The sequence below is a fragment of the Pan paniscus genome, chromosome 22 (assembly GCF_029289425.2).
Source record: "Pan paniscus chromosome 22, NHGRI_mPanPan1-v2.0_pri, whole genome shotgun sequence".
In the NCBI taxonomy this organism is placed as follows: domain Eukaryota; kingdom Metazoa; phylum Chordata; class Mammalia; order Primates; family Hominidae; genus Pan; species Pan paniscus.
This window is the reverse complement of record NC_073271.2, coordinates 11,217,933-11,241,276: the sequence shown is the minus strand read 5'-3', so window position 1 is coordinate 11,241,276 and position 23,344 is coordinate 11,217,933. Positions and strand designations below refer to the sequence as shown.

Below are 23,344 nucleotides of genomic sequence, written 5' to 3'. Positions count from 1 at the left end.
GTGACATGCTATTCTTTCTTCCTTTGTCCATTTCTTATTCCATTGGATAATTTACTTCCCTGACTCTTTCATGTGTCCTAGCAGTTTAGCTGTGAAGTCCATCTTGCATATCTATGCAGATTAAACTTGTATAATCATGTTTTCCCCTGTCAATTTATTCCTATGCTTCCCGAGCTCCCTGTGCCCACCCTCCTTTCCTTTTGTTGGAGCAACTTGATCTTTACTGACACATTCAAGCCCAGTTCATTCTCTGAAACTTGTCCTGCCCTTAGTCTAGGGTATTTAAGGAATCCTTTCTGAGTAACTTGCAGGACATGACATCAAAAGTCAACATTACTGCTAATTCTGCTTGTGGTTCCTTCGTTTTCTGTTTGAAATAATGATGCATTTTCTTTTGTCATTGGTTAGTTCTCCATTTGAAATTCTGTTTTCTCCTAGGTAAAGCATTTCATTAGGCTGATAATCCCAGCTTGAACTGTAGTCTCCGATCTGGGCCAGACTTCTCCATCTAGTCTCTGCACATCATTTACTTTGAACACTTCTGTCTATGTTTGTTTCACTACAGAGATATTACCTTAGGTGAGACACTATTTCTTGCCTGTATAAGCTGAGAAATACTCTAAGGTATTTCTAGACATTCATCTCCTACTCAGAGGAATTCACTACAATCTGTTCATCTTCCTAGTTCCCTCACCATACAGACACTGACATCTCTAAGGTCACAAATTAATTTCTTTTTGGCATATTCAATGGGCTTTTATCAAAGCCTCCCCTATGTTAGAATCTCTGCACATTTATCTTCTGTAACTCAGTTTTTTGCTGGTTCTCATCTCTCCTCTGGATCCTCCATGGGTTTCTTCTATGTGTTTTTTCCTTTAATATTGATGTTTTCCAGGCTTCTGTCTCTAAGTCATTGGTCAAAATAGTTTTTATTGATACACGATAAATTTAAATGTGTTTGTGGTACATGTGACATTTCGATACATTCACATAATGTGTAATAATCAAATCAGGGTTATTTGGATATCCATCACCTTAAACATTCATATTTTCTTTATGCTGGAAACATTGTAATTATTCATCACTACCTCTTTTGAAATGTACAAGAGGTTACTGTTTACTATAATTACTGATTTACTTAATACGAGGGATTATTTCTTCTATCTGACTATATTTTTATACCTCACTTTATCCCTTTCTTCTCCCTACCCGCTTGTCAATTTTAATACTCTATGGGTGATCTTGTCCAGTCTCTTGTTTCAACTGCTATACAGCCCAGCCTTAATCCCCATGCTCTAGATTTATATATTCAAACTTCTGTCAACCACTTATCATCACGTTGATCCTAATAGTTTGAAATCTGAATGTGTCATCTTCCCTCTAAATGGCTCCTCTTCCTGAATTGCTGTCTAATCCTTTTCTTCTCCCACAGTTCCATATCTACCCATCCATAGTTCTAATACTTTTAATGCTTAAGTGTTTCTCCACTTTTTCTGCTCTTTTTCTTTTATCCCCACTAGCTAATTCTGGCTGGATCATCATAGCTGTTTTTACTACTCTCTCTGCCTCTAGTTTTGTCACATTTAAGCCTGTCTTCTACACCTCTGCTGCCTAAGCTATCCCTTTCCACTGCCCCTATTGGCAGCTATCTTGTAGTCATCTTCAGCTCAATGCCATTTCTCCATTTATTCCAAGATGACCACTATGATGCTGGAATTCTTGCCCAATCTCTCCCTGCCATGCTGAGTTAGGGGTCCTTCAGCTATACTCAAAGATATTATGTGAATATCTATATTATCTTAATTATCTGTTTATATATCATACCTTCCTTTGCATTTTCAATGTTACCTTGCCTACTACTCCTCACAAAATACAACTCAGGTATTACTTGTGGGTTGCTTCATTTTCCAGTAAGTTTATTTCAAGAAGGAGGTAATATGGATGCTGTTAGTATCTTGGCACTTATTTTTCTTATTCTTTTCTTTTTTTAGAAGGTGTTTCACTCTTGTTGCCCAGGCTGAAGTGCAATGGCACGATCTCGGCTCACTGCAACCTCCGTCTCCCGGGTTCAAGTGATTCTGCTGCCTCAGCCTCCCGAGTAGCTGGAATTACAGGCATATGCCACCACACCCAGCTAATTGTCCATTTTTAGTAGGGACGGGGTTTTACCATGTTGGTCAGGCTGGTCTTGAACTCCTGACCTCAGGTGATCCGCCTGCCTTGGTCTCCTAAAGTGCTGGGATAGCAAGCATGAACCGCTGCGTCTGGCCCATTTTTCTTATTCTTAAACATCCTACTAAACATTTTGGAGCTAGTTGTATTGCGAGGTTTATTTTCTATGTGGAGGGAGCCGTTTAAAAAAGCTGAAATAAGTGAAATCTTCCAAGTGATTTAAAAAATTTTTAAGCCCATGTTTCTACCTACTAAAATTCAAAAATATTTACTATAGAAGACGACTAGTCTTCTCTATGACAGTTATTTTAATTTAAAAGGAATTAAAAGGATATAACTTTTCTTGAAACATTTGCACTTAATCATGCTGTCAATTCATTATATGATTTTGGATTACTTGCTTAATGTTTCTATTTCTTCTCCATTAATACTAATTACTCCTAATAATTATAAGAATTGTTATTGTATCCAATTTAGAAATCCTGTTATGGAAGCTATTTTTATAGTGTATTATGATTAATGCATACAATGTCCATGTAAACTTTCAATTTTTAAATGTGACACTACTTATCTATTGAACACTTACCATGTGCTAGGCACTGTTCTTGAATGCTTTATGCATAAAAGCACATTTAATCCCATCATAGCCAATAAAGTATTATTACCTTGATTTTACAAATGAGATAACTCAGATATGCAGACATCGAGTAACTTGGCCAAGCATACGTGTTATGGATTGAATTGTGTCCTCCCAATATTCATGTGTTGAATCACTAACCCCTAATGTGACTATATTTGGAGACAGAGTTTTTAAGGAGGTTAATAAGTTAAATGAGGTCACAAGTGTGGGGCTATAATCCAATAGGACCGATGACCTTCTAAGAAGAGGAAGACACACCAGGCATGCACACGCACAGAAAAGAAGACCATGTGAGGGCACAGCAAGAAGATGGCCATCTGCAAACTAAGAGGAGAGGCCTCATTAGAACCTAACCCTGCACCATGATCATGGAATTCCAGCCTTCAGAGTTAGGAAAATAAAATTCTGTTGTTTATGCCACCAAATCTGTGGTATTCGCTTATGAAAACCATAGAAAATTATACAATACCCAACAAGCAAATAGCAGAATGGAATTAAACCCATAAAGGATGGCTTCAAAGGCAATGCTTAACCGCTATACTGCCTTTAAAAATTGTCCTAACAGTTCAACTTCAATTACAGAAAGTTTATAATAATTAGATGTTAATACTTTTATGCTTAACTTTATATTTCTATTTCAAATGCTTATTTCCTTTTCAATAGTTAATATTTTCTGGACAGCAATTCTGGACTATTTTCTAAATTCTCTGTTTTCTAAATTCTTATGTCATGCCCTCTGTCATAAGAATGTTTATACCCTATGATCTTCTAAAAATAAATCCTTAAAAGATGATATGGTTTGGCTATGTGTCCTCACCCAAATCTCATGTTAAATTGTAATCCCCATTGTTGGAGGATGGACCCAGTGGAAGGTAATTGGATCGGGGGGTGGATTTTCCCCTTGCTGTTCTCACTATAGTGAGTGAGTTCTCAGGAGATCTGGTTGTTTAAAAGTGTGTAGCACTTCCCTGTTTGCCCACTGTCCCTCTGTCTCCTGCTCTGACATGGTAAGACATGTTTGCTTCCCCTTCACCTTCCACTCTGATTGTAAGTTTCTTGAGGCCTCCCAGCCATGCTTCCTGTACAGCCTATTGAGCTGTGAGTCAATTAAACCTCTTTTCTTTATACATTACTCAGTCTCACATAGTTCTTTATAGCAGTGTGAAAATGAACTAACATAAAAACTTGGTACTAGAGGAGTTGGGCATTGCTATAAAGATACTTGAAAATGTGGAATGACTTTGGAACTGGATAATGGGCAGAGGTTGGAACAATTTGGAGGGATCAGAAAAAGACAGGAGGATGAGGGAAAGTGCAGAACTTCCTAGAGATTTGTTGAGTAGTTTTGACCAAAACACATATTGTAATATGGACAATGAAATCCAGCTTAAAGTGGTCTCAGATGGAGATGAGGAACTTATTGGGAACTGGAACAAAGGTCATCCTTGCTATGCTTTAGCAAAGAGACTGGCAGCATTTTGCCACTGCCCTAGAGATCTATGGAACTTTGAACTTGAGAGAGATGATTTGGGTTATCTGGCAGAGGAAATTTCTAAGCAGCAAAGCATTCAAGAGGTTACCTGGCTGCTTCTAAAATCCTATGGCCATTTGCATAAGCAAAGAGAATTTGTATTTAAAAGGGAAGAGGAGCATAAAAGTTTGGAAAATCTGCAGCCTTACCAAGTGGTAGAAAAGAAAAATCAATTTTCTGGAGGGAAATTCAAGCCTGCTACAGAAGTTGCATAAGTAAAGAGGAATAAAATATGAATAGCCAAGACAGTGGGGAAAATGTCTTCAAGATATTTCAGAGACCTTTGTGGCAGCCCCTCCCATCACAGGCCTGGAGCCTTAGGAGGGAAAAAAGGTTTCATGGGCCAGGCACAGGGCCCTGCTGGTCTATGCAGCCTCCAGACATGGTACCCTGTATCTCAGCTGCTCCAGCTCTAGCCATGGCTAAAAGGGGTGAAGGTACAGCTTGAGTCATTACTTCATGTGTTGTTGGACCTGTGGGTATACAGAAAGCAAGAGGTGAGGTTTGGGAGCTTCCACCTGGATTTTAGAAGATGTATAGAAATTCCTGGATGTCTATTCAGAAGTTTGCTGCAGGGGCAGAGCCCTCATGGACAACCTCTACTAGGGCAGTGCAAAGTGGAAATGTGGGGTTGGAGCCACCACAGAGTCCTCACTGGGGCACAGCCTAGTGGAGCTGTGGGAAGAAGGCCACTGTCCCCCAGACCCCAGAATGGTAGATCCAATGACAGCTTGCACCACAAACCTGGAAAAGCCATAGGCACTCAATGCCAGCTTGAGAAAGCAGCTGCAGGGGCTAGACACTGCAGAGCCACAGGGGCAGAGCTGCCCAAGGCCTTCGGAGCTCACCCCTTGCTTCAATATGGCCTAGATGAGAGACATGGAGGCAAAGGAGGTTATTTGGGAGCTTTAAGATTTAATGACTGCTCTGCTGGGTTTCAGACTTGTGTGGGGCTTGTAGCCCCTCTTTGTTTTGGCCAATTTCTCCCATTTAGAGCAGGAATATTTACCCAAAGCCTGTGCTCCCATTGTATCTTAGAAGTAACTTGTTTTTCACTTCGCAGGCTCATAGGTAGAAGGGACTTGGCTTGTCTCAGACGAGACTTTGGACTTGGACTTTTGAGTTAATGCTGGGATGAGTTAAGACTCTGGGGGACTGTTGGGAAGGCATGATTGGTTTTGAAATGTAAGAAGGACATGATATTTGGGAGGGGCCACGAGTGGAATAATATGGTTTGTTTCTGTATCTCCACTCAAACCTCATGTTGAATTGAAATCTCCAGTGTTGGGGGAAGGACCTAGTGGGAGGTGATTGAATCACGGGGGCAGAATTTCACCCTGCTGATCTCATGACAGTGAGGTAGTTCTCACAAGATCTGTTTGTTTAAAAGTGTGTAGCACTTCCCCCTTAGCTCTCTTCTCTCTCTCTGTCCTGCTCTGCCATGGTAGATGTGCTTGCTTTCCCTTTGCCTTTTGCCATGATTGTAAGTTTCCTAAGGTTTTCCAGCCATGCTTCCTGTACAGCCTGCAGAACTGCTCTTTCCTTTATAAAATACCCAGTCTCAGGTAGGTTTTTTGCTTTGTTTTGTTTTGTTTTTTTGAGATGGAGTCTCACTCTGTTGCCCAGGCTGGAGTGCAGTGGTGTGATCTTGGCTCAATGAAACCTCTGCCTACAGGATTCAAGCGATTCTCCTGCCTCAGCCTCCTGAGTAGCTGGGACTACAGGTGCATGCCACCACACCTGGCTAATTTTTTTATATTAGTAGAGACAGGGTTTCACTGTGTTAGCCAGGATGGTCTTGATCTCCTGACCTCATGATCCACCCGCCTTGGCCTTCCAAAGTGCTGGGATTACAGGCGTGAGCCACTGTGCCTGGCCAGGTAGTGTGAAAATAGACTTATACAAAATTTTACTCCATCTAACTACTGTGTCTTTTGATTGCGAATTTAATCCATTTACACTTAAGATAATTATTGACATGCAAGAACTTACTGTTGCCATTTTATTACTATTTCCTTTGTTCCCTTCTACCAATCTTGCTGTCTTCCTTTGTGATTTGTCTTCCTTTGTGATTTGTTGAATTTTTATAGTGTTATGCTTTGATTCCTTTCTTTTTATCTTTTCGGTATCTTCTAGAAGTTTTTTCTTGGTGGTTACCATGGAGTTTATGCGTAACATTTTATGGTTATAACAGTCTATTTTAAGCTAATAACAGCTTAACTTCAATTGCATACAAAGTGTCTACACTCTCACTCTGCACCCCCACCATATTTTATGCTATTTATGTCACAACTTATATCTTTTAATTTTATAAATCCATTAACAAATTGTTGTAGCTATAGTTATTTTTGATATTTTTTTCTTTTATCTTTTATGCTAGAATCACAAGTTATAGTCTTTGAAAAAAAATTAGTAGATTCAGAAATTTTTCTGAGCGAATTTTGAATTCCTCCAAATGAACTCTATCAGTTTATTGTGAGACAGCATCAAGCTGCTCTAGGCTCTACAGTTCTGGAACACTAGTAGTTTCTTATTATCTCAGTGAATATTGTATTTAAAACTAAACCTAAAGGGGGACTTCTGTGTTATTTTCTCTTTCAGATCGTGTAGACTTCAGTTGGCAGAGTTACTCAGTATTATTTACTTGGAAAATCCTCTGTAACCTAAAAGTCCTAGCTCTCCTGACACTAAGGATGACAATGGAACACTTAAATGGTAGCTGCCTATGAAGGGCTGTCCCTCTACCCCCTTGTTCCCTCTGAGTCTGAAGCTATTAGCCACTTACAATCTTAATAAACTAAATTTTTTTTGGATATTTGGATTAAATTTTTCTAAAGTATTTAATAGGGAAGAATAATATACTGCATTTAAGAGTTTAAGTATACCTTTTTCATGGTCTATACCCTAGAAAACAAATTATATGACTCTTTTTAATGTGTTCTTTTCATACAATATAACAGTGAGCATCCCACCCCTCATTTCTTCCTTATGGCATGCATTTTTGAAAGCATGTAGTTTGTTTTTAATCATATATAGTGTTACTTGAAGAAACTTACTCTTTGCCTATGCTCACCTCCAGCATTTTAAATTCATAACCTTAATGCTACCTTAATATTGGTTTTCAAAATTCCAAAGTACTGTAAAAAGAGAGCAAGAAAGCAAAAAATAAAATAAAATATACAGAAATAGGGAAGGAAATGCAACCAGTTTGGAGAGAAAATAGGGCATGAGTCTGAGATATGTAATAGTAATCTCTAAGATCCAGCTGTAAAATGACATGATTGAATATACAATATATTGGTGATTGAAAATATCATATATTTCACATTAAGACAATTAAACATAGATATGGGGTTAATTTTATTTCTTTTCCTTCCAGGAGATGCATATATCTGTAGAGTTTTTATAGAAAGAAAACAGAGAGAGGAATCAATCCACACTCTAATACTCTTGTTTCTAAGTAATCTAATGACAACTCTTATAATTAAGTTTTTTTAAAAAAAATCAATGTACTGAAATGGGAATCATGAGATCATCCAGCCATTTAACATCTCAGTTACATAAGTGAGACTTCTTCTTAAATTAATTAACCAGTGAGCGTACACACAAAAAGCACAATGAGTCAAATCTTTTCATCACAAACTTAGGTTAGCTGCATAGTTTTGAGCTTTTTGGAAACTTGCCAAAATAAGTTTTTACATATCACATTATAAGTTGGAAAAAAACTAGCATTACAGAGTAGCCTCGCTGAAATGAATTTTCAGGTGAAAACAAAGGATTAAATACAATAGTTGGTGAGGAATTTGCTGAACCTCCTTGAAATTTATTTCTTCAAATTTTTAATTCATTCAATATATTTGAGTGTCCATCATTTATTAATAACCTATTAGTTCATATGTTGTTTAGCCATATTAATTTTTTAAAATGGACTTTACTTCATTATTTGAAATATTTAAGGGGGGGTATACTAATTGGGAAGGGGATTTAAGTGTGATTACTGGGTAAAGCACTTGACTTATCAAATACAGCTCACCCAGTACACAGTGCAAATAACACACAATTAAATACTTCAATCATAGAAAGTGACTTAGATAAGCAGAGGTCAGAGAAACAACTGATATGGAATTATTTGTTACACAGAAATTCTATAAGCAAATCAAACAAGGATTGTTTTCCTAGTGAATATCTGCTAAGACATGGGGATAGCTTTATCATATAGAATTATTTTAATGTAAATTTCAAGATTTTAAGCTAGAACACAAGTAGAGAGGTAGCAGAAACTTCCAGGAACTTGGAACTAATAAGAGTACCTTTTGTTTATAGAATGTGTACTTTACAAAATGAGTTCACACTCATGGTTTTAACAACACTGCGAAGTAGGCATTGGGAAAGCTAAGCCAGAGATTTTAATTAGGAAGAACAGCATGGGGTAGTTTGGCAGTTTTAAAATTGTATTCTAGATCAGTGCTTCTCAAGTTCACTGTGTACACATACCACCTGGGGATCTTGTCACATGGTAGAGTCTGATTCACTGAACCTGGAATGGGGCCTGAGATTTTTCAAGGCTTTCATGCTCTCAGGTGATGCAAATGGCCACTTCAAGGAGGAGCTTTGGAAGAGTCCTAGGAGTCAGAGTTTTTATTGCCTTGTGGGGCTGGGAAGGGAGGTGGGAGAAGTCAGGTGAAAGTCCCTAAGGCTCTTGCTTCTCTTCACCACAATGATATCATTTCGATCTGATTATATATTAAAGTTGCACATGGGGCTTTACTTGAAGAATTTTTTGTTATAGTTAATAAATTTTTTTTTCAGTCTTTGAAACCAAAAAATTGTTTTCAAAGTCTTGGGGGAAAAATCACTAGGTTCCCATCATGTCTCCGGCAGTATCTATCCTGTCTCACTGAGGGTGTTTGCTCTTCTCTAAAATGAGTGAAATCAAAGACAAAATCTCCAAGACAATAGCCACCAATATTATAATTTCTATATCACTTCTAAAGTAAAACTGCTAGTAAGTAGTAAATCAGAGGTTAGCTGCAGGTCTTCCATGTCCAGGGCTTTTGACACTGCACCACGTGTTTATTCAGATATTTCTATCAGTCAGGAAACATATCTGGCACTTTTGTTCATGATGAGTAATAGAGGAATCATTGCCTTTGCTAGAGGATTTTATTAAAAAAAAAATTAGAGGGTAGTAACACCTATTGGAAAAGAGAATGTGATGAGAAAGGAGAAATGCCTGCCCCTTCCTATTTATAGGTGATTCTTGGTTATCTGGGAAGGTGCAACATCAACGAATCATAAATATGGAATGGGAGGGATCTGGAAGATTTTCTAATTTGAGTATAGTATTGTAGTCACAGACGTTAAGGAATTAGTCCCATGGTGACCCAGATAGTTAGTGGCAAATTAGAGTAGGCCTTGGATCTCCTGATTCTTATATGAATTCTTCTGCATCTTTTTTAGTCCTATAACAAATCTCCCAGCAGTACTGGTAATATAAAGTCATTGTGTTTGGTTGAAGGTTTCATACATTTTGTTTTTTCCTTCACCTCCTGCCTCCAATTCTCCTACTAGGCCTGTTATTTGATGAAGATGATATAAATACAAGCAGAGCAGCACATAGTGTGACCACGAAAGGCCAAAGAGCACACACTGGAGACCTGAATGTCAACCAAACTGCATAATCCCTGTTTATCTTCATTGTAGAAATTGCCATAACCGTGAGTTCTTTAGATTCTTTGGTCTTCTTAGTACATCCTAGTGCAAGAATCCCTCACTGAGATCGTAGGTAAGGAGTAGAATTTTGTGATAGGCTAATGTGAAGCCATGGTGAAAATAAAAGATAGCATTGAAGGAGCTTCTGTATATACAATAAAAAAATTTAATTCAATATTTAAAAATTTTGTTATTAATATACTTATTACTTCAGCAAAGTAGACAGTATTTATTGAGAAGTTAGTACCTAGTAGACACTGTTCTAATGCTTTATAGATCTAATATCTTTTAATTCTCAAGTGCATCCAATTTCAAGTGCGTGTGTTGACAGATGATAGCTAAAAAATATGGAAAAGACATTTCACTCATAGGCTTCTGTCACTACCAGATTGATTTTTCACTGACTCTACAGTTGTTCGTCTGACTGCACCTAATCATGTAGTTTCTCAGGCATCCTGTGACCCATCTTGGTCTGTCACTTGAGACCTCTCACCTTTTATCTGGTCTTGAAATGTACAGCCTGCAAAGGCCTCTGAGATCTATGTTTTTTGTTGTTGTTGTTTGGTTGGCTTTTTAGGACACAAAGAACTATTTAAAATCCGTCAGTGTGACACTCAACACATCAATGGTTGAAGTGTCCTAGATTTAGTTGTTATTGTTCCACTTTAATTTTTATTTGCTACAGGAGCATCATGGTTCAGGTTAAGAGATCAAACTAGTTGCTTTATCAGATACACCCTTACATTCTCTTTCTCATGCAATACTGATCTGTCAGCCACAAATGTTAAACCTAAAATATCTACCATATGTTTTCTCTGGAAAAAGGAGTTCTATGAGGTTGAGAACTGCTGTGTAAAACACTGTATATTACTAACCTGTCAGAATGTCTATGTGTTTTCTATCTCAAGAATACTGGTATTAGAGAATGCCAGTCTTCCCTCCATGAAAGTTATTGTACGTAGGTTTTACCTAGGATATACCAGGGACTCAAGATTTGCACTAAACACAACAGATGATCCTGCCTTCATGGAGAAAACATTCCAGTAAGAAGATATACATTATAATTGTATGGACATGGATCATATTCTTCTTAGTCCTCTCTCTGTTTCCATCTGCTTTTTTGATAATAAGACATTTTATTTCCACAAATAAAATTTCCCTGAAGACTCCAGGAATATTATCAGGTTATCTGTAAGATTCATTTGGAATTTACACATTTGTCATCTTGTGTTGTCGTCTACCTTTTAAAAAATGTGCAAGTGTCCACGTATGTTTATTGCAGCACTATTCACAATAGCAAAGACTTGGAATCAACCCAAATGCCCATCCATGATAGACTGGATAAAGAAAATGTGGCACATATACACAATAGAATACTATGCAGCCATAAAAAAGGATGAGTTCATGTCCTTTGCATGGACATGGATGAAACTGGAAACCATCATTCTCAGCAAACTAACACAAGAACAGAAAACCAAACACTGCATATCCTCACTCATAAGTAGGAGTGGAAAAATAAGAACACATGGACACAGGGAGGGGAACATCACACACTGGGGCCTGTTGGGGGGTGGGGGCTAGGGAAGGGACAGCATTAGGAGAAATACCTAATGTAGATGAAGGGTTGATGGGTGCAACAAACCACCATGGCACATATATACCTATGTAACAAACCTGCACGTTATGCACACGTGCTCCAGAACTCAAAGTATTATATATATATGAATGAAGGTAGATTTTGTTTAATAAGCTAATTTCTTGTAGTTTATATTATTGCAACAATAAAATATATATAAAGTTGAAAAAATGTGCAAATGTCTTTTCTCCATAATAAGATTTTTTTAATTTCTAAGGGCAGGGATCGCCACCTACATGGTTTTATTACATTTTATTTTGCAAATATTTACACATACAAGGAAAGTATAAAGAAAAATAAAGTGAACACCAGCTTAGCAAATAAAACACGCCCTGCACATTTGAAGTGCCGTTAAGCATTCCTCTCTGATCACGTCTCATTTCTTCCTTGCCTCTAGAGGGAGCCACCGGTATTTATCTTCCACTGTGTTTTTAGTACAATAATTGCAGGTACTCTTAGCTGTATATAATATCCTTTTGTACGTTTTAAAAGTTTGTATACAAAATCTTATACCATATTGTTCTGTGTTCATTTGACATTTTCTTCCAACATTTTTGTTCATGGGAATCCTGCACATTGTCAGTCATGCCTGTAGTTTATTGCTTTTCTCTGTTGCATATTATTTCATTATTTGAGCATAGCATAATTTATTTATTTATTCTCTTGCTCTTGGACATTTGGGTGTTTTCCCATTATTTTCTAATTTTCTAAGTCTTTATACACATAATGTCTTGTGGGTGAAAGATATTAAAGACACTACATGATTTTTATTCCAAATTATAAGCCATCATCGTATTACCTTCTTCTGTTATGGAGACCAGTTCATCTCATTTAGTTTATGTAAGTTTTTCAGTTTAAATGTGTCTTCATAGTGAACTGGAATAATGCCAAATCCAGCCACAGTCTTCTACGGTTTCTAATACTTAGATTTCAAACTGAGATCACAAGCAGGAAGGGTGACAGCTAGAGTAGAGATAACATTTTCAGGGTCATTTCAGGAAATGAAAGGTCCAAATAGAATTTGATTAGGAATTGAAATATGGTGCCTAACCTGTAGTGAACCATTGCTGCTGAATGTCCTTTTTAGGCAAACAAACATTGTTATTGTGCAGTATTTCAGCATCACCTTCTGGATAGGACTGAACTCATGAGTTATTTGTAAATGAATTACAACTTTCACGGGTCTTTGTTGTAAATGCAGCCATTGGCTCATGGGTCATATAACTCAGTGCTCTAGAGGACAAACTTGCCATGGGTGCCGAAGGACAAGGGAGGCTGGTTGCCACTCCATTGTGTGGGAGATGGGTATATGTCTGGGTTTTCTGGCACAACTTGATTTAACCTACTGGGAAAGCCACAGAATTGGCTTAGGACTGTCAGAATTTCTCAATATTAAGTACAAATCTTGTAGAAAATATAAAAGCGCCAAGAAAAAAAAGTAGCTTCATTAATGACTAGTGTCCTCCTTTCCTTATAATATTTCAAAGTTGTGATACAAATCAAATAGACAATGTAGAAATTCAGATGCCGGTGTGATGTTTTTGTTTGGCATTTATCTCAGCAAATGAGGGGGTGATGTCATATCACAAGAGAGGTGCAATGATAAGTGTGAGAACAAGTCATCCCTTAACTAGGGAAGATTAATGTGCTGTTCCAAAATGGAGCTCTTATACATGCTGTTCACCCAAAAGAAGTATGAAAAGTGAACAAATGGAGCTGTCAGACAAAGTGCTGATGACATACAAAATATTGAAATAGACAGCTGATGATGCACGAAGCATTGAAAGACACATTGATACCCCTGTCAGCTTCACTGCTCATTTATTTCCATGTGGTTGTCCTCTTCTGAATGTGATACAGCTTTTGCTGTTAAGAACCTTCCATACTGGGTCTTCAGAGTGACAAAGTCAGAAAGTTGGGCAACTTTCCATTGGCTATAAATTAATAGAGATAAATTAAAAGAATTTAAAAAAGATAAGTCAAATCAATTATCATGGTTTACGAGGAACAGTTGTAACTGGCAATTAATTATATAAGTAAGAAGGATAATAGAAGTAATAGGCTAGCTGCTGAGAAACCTGTTGTCTTTTTCAGTGCACTCAGGATGAATACATTTCTTAGAATTCTTTGCAGTTGAGTTAGGGCCACGTGCCTAGTTCAGACAAGAACTGAAAGTCAAACCCAGGCTTAGTACCTAATATCTCTCATGAGGTTTTTCATTTGTGTTCTGTGTGTGTGTGGAAGTGAAAGGCTCCCAAATGGCAGAACCATATAATGAAAGGAACTTAGATTCCTGAGTTATGCTTTGAAGGAGAGACATCTAAGAAAGCTGCCCAATACCTTTGGACTTCCTATGAGCAAGAAATAAAATGTTATTTCATTAAAACTGAGAGACAGGTGTTTGTTAGAGCAGCTAACATTTCTATCTTAATATAGTAATCAAATAAACTTTATTCAAACTCATATTTTTGTCTTAGACTATCTGTAAATTCATTTAGCTACTATACTTTTAACTGGGTCTTCCTACATTTGAATTGAAATAAATCATAAGTAAAATTTAAGAAAAATGGAAAATGGATTTAATTTAAGAAATGGAACCTTCCCACTCACCTGAGAATTTTAATTTCTGTTTCTCAGAAAACTTACAGTTTCTTATAATTTAGACTACTCCTTCGTAAATAATTTTTTGAAGTTTCTAAATCATTTTGGCCTCAAAAAATAGAATATAAAGTTAAAAATGAATGTTGGTTTTAAAAGCTTTTTGTTATGGATAAAGGAAGAAATCATGAAAGATTTTAAAATGTACCAAAAAGGTTATGTCTACTCATACATTCTGGGTTCTCCTATTCCACGACTATCCATGGATTGTCTGTACCTTTTGTTGTCTTTGAGCTACTTTACAACTCTTTCAACTGTATATGACTAACAGCAATGCAAATGATTCTTATCCTTAGCCATACAAGTAAATTTTGCCCGTTGGAAATACAATTAAGCTCCTTCTCCAAATCCTTCTCTCACTCCCACAGAATAAGCCATTTTTGTGTTCACTTGTACATTTATTTAAGCATTGTTGTTTTTACATGTGTAGTACTTTGATTTAGTCTTTGAAGGTTTGTGATATTGTAGACGTTTCCTCATTAATTGATGAATTAAATAAAATCTTTCAGATATGTTTATTTTATTGTATTGGATGGATTAAACAACAGAAATTTCTTTTTTTCACAGTTCTGGAGACAAGAATTCTGAAATCAAGGTGTTGGCAGGGCCATGTTCCTTTTGAAACCTGAAGAATCTTACCTTGCTTCTAGCTTCTGCTATTTGCTGGTTGTCCTTGGCTTATAGATGCATCCTTCCAATCATTCTCTGCCTCCACCATCATAGGGCCATTTTCTCCCTATGTTTTCTCTGTGTCTCTTCTCTTAAATACAGTATTTATATTGGATTAAGGGCCCACTCTACTCCAGCAAGATCTCATCTTAACTAATGACGTCTGCAATGACACTATTCCCAAATAAGGTCACTTCCTGAGATGCTGGAGGTTAGGACTTCAACATACTTTTTTGGGGGACACAATTCAACCCGTAACAATTTCTTATACTAGAAACTTGGTTCATACAATCTATTTCTTTCCATTGCAATGTAAGAAAATAATTTAAACAGCAACCTCACAGACACTAAATCTTCCTGATTTTGATCTAATAAAAATCTTGGTTGTACTTGACATATGATTTTGTTTGCATCCACTTTTATATAGAAACTCTCTTTTACATTATTACTAAAGTAACCATCTTTTGATCACAGTTTGTTCTAAGTTTCTTAGAATGCTTCTTGCTCAGTCTACTGAACTGAGATGTAAACTCAGCAACTATTTGCTGTGGACTCTGTTTTACAATATGGCTTGGGGACGAGAAAGTCCCTGTGGGTCTGGGGTATCTAACATAGTAGCCACCAGCTCCATGTGGCTATTGAGCATTTGGAATATGACTAGTGTGACCAAATTTTAAATATTATTTAATTTTTATTAATTTAAGTTTAAATAGCTACGTGTGGCTGATGGCTGCTGTATTGGACAGCACCTCCTAGAGTAGCGCTGCATTGTGGCCCCGGTAAAAATGCTTCCTAAGTGAAGTAACTGAAACCTGACTCAAACTATGTTAAAAAAAAAAAAAAAAGAAGAAGAAGTTGTCAAGATACACAGTGACTCACAGACCCCAAGAACAGAAATTTATCTGGGACCAGGAATAATGAAAACCTGGTACACAAATGTCATCAAGACTCTTGGCTCTGCTCTCTGAGCATCTGTTCACTTGATATTTGTATGAGAGTGATGATTATGTCCTCTTTTAAAAATTACCCTTTAATAGTTTTGAAGTTTCCACCAAGATGCCCAAAATTCATGTGACATAGCCTGGTAAGCCACATTGCTGGAGAGGTGCACCTCATAGGCAGCCTAAGCCCAGACACCTCTCTTCTTGACTCCCAGAAGTGAATCACAATCCGCAATAGAACTATACATTTACTTAACCTCTGTTTCTGTAATTCTTTTTCCTTTCTAATGATCTCGTGTTTTGTTTTTGTTTCTGGTTTGTGCATGGCCAATGAGTTATGCACTGGTGGTAGCGATAATTGGGAATTTGTTTTTATGGTCTGATTATTTGTGGTCTCTGTAGATGGTAGATAGAGATATATTCTCTGTTGGGTAAGAGACAAGAGGTAAACTCGTTTACTAATGTTTTTGCTTGTTTGTTAACTTGTTTATTTTTGTGCTTAGAATACTTAAGAATTTTGTGCTCACTAGAAAGGAGTGCAGCTATTTGATATCTGGACTGAGATTTTTGTGTTTCTCTGTTTACAGTTGACCTGTGGCTAAAGTTTTAAATCTGAAACTATACACTCTCGGTGACTCTGTATGTTTATGTTTCTATAATTCAGAAAAAACTTTAACTGTAAACTATCTTCTTGGCTGGGAGTGGTGGCTCATGCCTGTAATCCCAGCATTTTGGGAGGCTGAGGCAGGCGGATCACGAGATCAGGAGATCGAGACCATCCTGGCTAACACGGTGAAACCCCGTCTCTACTAAAAATACAAAAAATTAGCCAGGTGCGGTGGCGGGTGCCTGTAGTCCCAGCTACTCGGGAGGCTGAGGCAGGAGAATGGCATGAACCCAGGAGGCAGAGCTTGCAGTGAGCTGAGATCTTGCCACTGCACTCCAGCCTGAGCGACAGAGCAAGACTCTGTCTCAAAAAAAAAACAAAACAAAAAACTTCCTATCTTTAGATGATACTTAATTAGACTGTAAAGCCTCTAAAGTTACAGGAGCTGTATTCTGAGTAGATTAAAAATACATAAAAATGAATATTACTAAAATGTCTAGAAAAATAATAAAAAATAAACTTCTAATACTTTAAATGTGCTTGAATTAAAACATTCTTACTTGAGTTAACTTGGAAATGCTTTAAGAACTCCAATTTCTATAATAAAGGTAAATCTTTGGTAAATGAAACTAGATCTGTAATTTTAGTTTACTAGCAACAGCAGTCTTCTTTTTATCAATGCTAATATATAAGCATGCATTTTATTCTATTTAGGTTTGTTTTTCTTAAACTTACCCAAGTTTACTGATCAAATAAACTAACATTACTATTATATAATGTTTAATATTGTAAAAAGGACACATTTGCATATATTTAATTATTCTAACAAAGTTTTGTTTGAACAGTAATTGTGTTATAATGTGCCAGCTGGAAGACAATACAATTTCCAAGCTCATGGACTGAATGGATTGCATTAAATTGATTAAATTGGACTGATTTGCGTGGATAATCTTTGGATATCCAGAAATTTTGAGGTAATGTGGAATATTGAAATAATGGTTACCAAGCATGACTGTATGTGCATTCCTTTTTAATGCTACAGAAAGGTTATTATCTTTGTCCCTGTTAATGGACGTATTCATTTTTGTCTAATTAAGAAAGTGTAAACTGGGTGAGGTGGCTCATGTCTATAATCCCAGAACTTTGGAGGCTAAGACAGGAGGATCATTTGAGTCCAGGAATTTGAGATGAGCCTGGGCAACATAGGTAGACCCCATCTCTACAAAAATTGAAAAATAGTTGTGCTTGGTGGTGCATGCATGTGGTCCTAGCTACTTAGGAGGCTCAGATGGAAGGATTGCTTGAGCCCAACAGGTCAAGGCTACCGTGAGCCATGACTGAGCCACGTACCACTGCACTCCAGCTTGGGTGACAGAGCAAGACCCTGGCTCCAAAAAAAAAAAAAAGAAAAGAAAAGAAAAGTATAAAATGTATTTGGGTGGCTGTTGAAAGACATATTCTGTGTGTCCATGAGCTTTGCTAATTGGCTAAAATACTTATGTATGACAGACACTCGGCTACCCTCGTTTTCTCTGTGAGAGTTTATTAAATGTTAAAATTAACACGAGTAACAGAAACTACCCTTGGAGCGATGATGACCCAAAATGAACTGTGTATGTATTTTGGAAGAAAAAAAGAATACTTTCGTTTTAAGGTAACAATTCTCAGGCTTTTGGAACCTATTGAGGAACTCGAGAGCTTTTGCTTCTGTGAGCTGTACATATCAATATTTATCATATTCCAAATTTAAACAAGTTTTAAACATTTATGGATTTATTTAAATATAGCCATGATGAATACATTGCATGCTAACATAAATATCTTAGTATTATTGTGAAATAAGTTTTTACTCATGAGCCTCCTGAGATCTGTCCTAAAGTAAAATGCCAATTTATTCCAGAATGTGAAAGAAGATAAATAACATTGAAATTTTAAAAGTGATTTTTTTAGGCCGAGTGCAGTGGCTCACACCTGTAATCCCAGTACTTCTGGGAGGCCGAGGCGGGCAGATCATGAGGTCAGGAGATCAAGACCATCCTGGCTAACATGGTGAAACCCCGTCTCTACTAAAAATACAAAAAAATTAGCTGGGCGTGGTGGCGGGCGCCTGTAGTCCCAGCTACTCAGGAGGCTGAGGCAGGAGAATGGCATGAACCTGGGAGGCGAAGCTTGCAGTGAGCCGAGATCTCGCCACTGCACTCCAGCCTGGGCGACAGAGCAAGACTCCTTCTCAAAAACAAAACAAAACAAAAAAAAAAAAAAAAAGAAAACTGATTTTTTTCCTTATAGTTCATAATACTTGAGTGTAAAACAAGCTATTAAAAGTGTTGAAATTTTAACAAAATATACTAAATCTTGATGAGTTTCCTTTTTTAGGTTACTGATGATCTTTGCCAACAATTTGACAGGTTCTTTTTTACCTTCTGTGTAATCCATGCGGATTGCAGCAGAGATTCTCTATTTTACCAGCGTTATTTTATGTGCTTTTTGTTGACTAATTTTCTTTTATGTAATATGAAAAAAAAGAAGAAAGCTTCCTCACTTATAATAGAACTAAGGTTTTGTTTTTTGTTTGTTTGTTTTGTTTTGTTTTTTGAGATGGAGTCTTGCTCTGTCACCCAGGCTGGAGTGCAGTGGCGTGATCTCAGCTCACTGCAAGCTCCGCCTCCCAGGTTCAAGTGATTCTCTTGTCTCAGCTTTCCGAGTAGCTGGGACTGCAGGAGCACGCCACCACGCTCAACTAATTCTTGTATTTTTAGTAGAGACAGGGTTTTACCACGTTGGTCAGGCTGGTCTCGAACTTCTGACCTAAGGTGATCCACCTGCCTCGACCTCCCAAAGTCCTGGCATTACAGGCATGAGCCACCGTGCCCAGCCTAGAACTAAGGTTTTCACCACCCTGCTAATTTCAATGTTTATTTTTGTTTTATTGTCATCTTACTTAAAGAGGTAACTAATTATCATTTCTCAGGCACCCACCATCTTATCTCAATCTTGGTTCCAAATCTCTGAAGACATTGTGATTTTAGCCTTCTCAAATTCAGGTCGTAAGTATAGAAAAAATAAAATAAAAATTCAGACTATCTTTTACACGTAAACTATCTTTGAGGTTTCCCAGAGGGCTCCTGGAAAACAATCACAAAAATTTATTCTTTTGCTCATAAAAAGAGGCACTAGAAAAACTGAGTTTTGTTTGATTTGCTACTATTATAACAACTGCATGGGAAAAATTGTCAAATTTGGAAAGACACTTTTCTCTAGGTTCAGTTGTAAAGGTTAATGTTATTAATCCAAATATTTCAGAAATTGTATGCTTTATGTGAAGTCCTTAGAGATTTGTCAATACCTTCCTTTCCATAATATATTTCAACTCTGGTGAAACCCTGATCAAGATTATGATGAACTAGTTCTGTCGGATTTTTGAATATTTATCAGAGTCCTATTGTGCTTTATGTGATGACATTAAGCAATAACAATATATACTTATCTGTTATAATTTCAGGTTTTACTTCAAATGCTCCCTTGTCTACAACCTTACTTTTTTCATTTGAATCTGTTGGGAGACATAGCTGTTCATGGGCTTCTCATACTCCTTGTCGAGATTTCAAGGCCCTGGTTGCTCCTTTTCCTGGGCCAGTTCCCAAGGCTGTGTTCTCATAAGTTTCTTTGAGGGATGAAATAAAGCTTCCATCTGAGGCAGAGATTAGGCTTGCTTACTGCTTACTACAGAAGTGATGGATTTCCTCAAACTCAGAGTTCTTCAGACTGTGACATAAACCCTATGCATGCACAGCATCTATCTGGACCCTCTCTGTCACCCCTGTGGGACTTAGGTACAAGAGAAACTAAATGCAACTATATTCATTTGTGTTGCTTGCTGTGATGTAAGTAATAAAGTCCTCTGTCTCTGATCTAGGAGTCTCGTCTTCTGTTAGTACACAAGAAACAGTAAGAGCATATCTTAGAGCTATCTTAATGGTTTGTAAGTAGAGTGAAATCAATTCCCACACCCAACAAAAGCTAGAGTCTTCTAGGCTAGTGGTTCTATATTGGAGGTGCACACTGGATTGCCCAAGGAGTTTTCTACATGTTTAGGCCCCACTCTAGACTTACTGAATCTCTTTGACATTCTTGGCATATTATGTATATTATATGCTATATTCCAAGATTTTTTCTCATTAAAGCCATTCATCCAATTTTGTAAATCAGATATAGCATTCAGTGATGTTTCTGAAAATAGATTTGATCATTTTTCTCAGAAACTTTTTTTTGGAATGGTTTTATTATCTTTGTTTTTCATGTCACTGAAATAATCATATACTCCTGTCAACTGCATTATTCAACTCTACAGTTGTTCTATACTATATAGAAAAATCTCATAAAATGTTCACATTTGAAAATTATTAGTAATAAATTAACTACAGCCATTAATTCTCTTCTATCTTCAGATAGTATTTGTTTTACTCTGATGATCCCAAGGAGTCTCTGCTATAAGCTACACGGAAGATTTTGTGAGTTCAGCCAAGAACGAGAGCTTCGGAGCCTTCAGGAAAAGGCTTGTACTGCAACCTGTTGACTTATCAAAGCTGATCTGATATTGATTACAGCAGGGATCAGCAAAGGATGGCCTGCTTCCCCGGAAAGACACTGCCTGTTTTTGTAAATGTTTTATTGAAGCACAACATGTCCACTTACATTTGTATTGTCTTTTGTGACTTTTCTTTTGCTAAAATGGCAGAGCTCAGTAGTTGTGACAGAGAGAATCTGGCCTGCAAATTATTATTTTTTCTTTTTCTCTTGCCCATGCTGCAGTGCAGTCACAGCTCACTGCAGCCTTGAACTCCTGGTCTCAAGAGATCCTCCTGCCTCAGCCTTCTGAGTAGCCAGGATTGTAGGCACATGCCATCATGCTCAGCTAATTTTTTAATTTTTTGTAGAGACTAAATCTTGCTTTGTTGTCCAGGCTAGTCTTGAACTCCTGGGCTCAAGGTGCTCTCCCACTTCAGCCTCCCAAAGCACCATTATTACAGATGTGAGCCATTGCTCCTGGCCTGGCCTGCAAATTCTAAAATAGTTGCTCTCTGAGATTTTACAGAGATAATTTGCTCTCAGATTCTACCAGTGGATGGGGCTGGGTTTCTCATATTATTTTAGGTTGAAAACTAGACAGCTTTGTGAAACTGGTAACACAAGATTCAGCAGCACAAGAATTAATTAAATACATCTAAATGAGCTAATGAGGAAATTTTTATTGTAATAATTTGTTTGTTTGAAATAGTGTTGTTTTGTTTTTCTATTTTTTGAATATATGAGGAAGTCCTATCTTTTCTTAAGCCATTAACAACCCACAGAAGTTTAATAAACTGCTTTCGTAAACTGAAAAAAAAATGTGTAAATGGTAGCTGATTTATAATGACTTTTGTGTTTCAAAGCTTTTACTAAGCATCATTACTTTTCATAGTAACATAATTATGTGAATAGATTCAGTAGAATCTGTTCTCTGTTTTACCAGGTTATGTTTGGACAAATCAACTATGCAACCAAGGTGAATATCATCTTTGAAAATAATACAAATGTAATTAGATAGGATAAGTCACTTTTAAGGAACTAATGTTGATTTTATGTGTGGAGCTAACGCCTACAAAGCCCACCCAGAAATATTGGCTTACAGGGTTTTGGTCTTACAGATGGCAAGACGGTCACTTCTCTGTAGAGTAAAAGCTTTAAAAAATTTGAGCGACCCCTAGAAGACAGGAATTCCGTCAGATTTGTAAATTATACAGATGAAATGTGATATAGGTATTTGTTAGGCTTGAGTTTCTAGTCTTAGGAGAACGAATACGAGATGTTTCTAAATGCACAAATACAATAGTTGATACAGAGAAATCCGGAAATTAGTCATGTGTTAAATAATCCAGATACAATGAGATAAATGTTGGTACTTGCATGAGGCAGGAAATGCTGAGAAAGAAATTATTTCTTATGGAAACTTACAAACAGAAGTTAAGTTTGTGTTCTCACTGGTTGTTCCACATTGCATAGCTCTAGATTCTCAAAACAGTCTCAAAGAGATTTGTCAACACTCTTGCTACATCTTATTAGCAATCAATCAGGCTAAAAATCGTGGGTGGGACCAAGTATTTTGGTGATTAAGAATACTCCTTGTTTCAGATAAATATGATCTTAAAGCTCAGCGTGGTTGGAGACTGTATTAATTTCTTATGCTGCTGTAAAAAATTACTACAAACTTAATGGCTCAAAACAACATGAATGTATTATCGTGCAGTTCCGAGGTCAGAAATCAATGGGTCTCACTGAGATCATTTTGCAGAATGCAGAGCTGCATTCTTCTGGAAGCCCTAGAGAAGAATTGGTGTCCTTGACTTTTGCAGTTTCTAGAAGCTACCTGCCTTCCTGCACTCAAGGCCTGCGTCCTCCATTTTCAAAGTCAGCAATTGCATAAATTCAATCTCTCCTTCCATTATCACATGTCCTTCTTTTACTTTGACTTTCCTGTGTTTTCTCTCAATATAAGGATTCCTGTGATTACATTGGGCCTATCCAGATAATCCAGGATAATCTCCCAACCTCCAGATCCTCAATTTAATCACAACGGCATAGTCTCATTTGCCATGTAAATTAACATATTCACAGGCTCTGGGGGTTGTGGGGAATGGGCATTATTCTGCGTAGCACAGAGACGATAGGAAAAAGTGAGAAAGACTGAAAAGATCACTGAAAAGTGAGAAAGAATGAAAAGTAAGTGCTGTCTAAACAT

At 37.1% G+C, this 23,344-nt stretch overlaps 1 protein-coding gene across 1 annotated transcript in view; it reads left to right on the top strand.

The window, feature by feature from the left end:
- Positions 1–21,990, top strand: part of NRIP1 (nuclear receptor interacting protein 1) — a 332,678-nt gene extending 310,688 nt beyond the window's left edge. Inside the window, exons 6-7 of the transcript XR_010111080.1 lie at positions 17,412–17,540; positions 21,015–21,990. The gene's annotated coding sequence lies outside the window, so the exon portion shown is untranslated. The remainder of the gene's footprint in view (positions 1–17,411; positions 17,541–21,014) is intronic.
- The last annotated feature ends 1,354 nt before the right edge of the window (positions 21,991–23,344 follow it).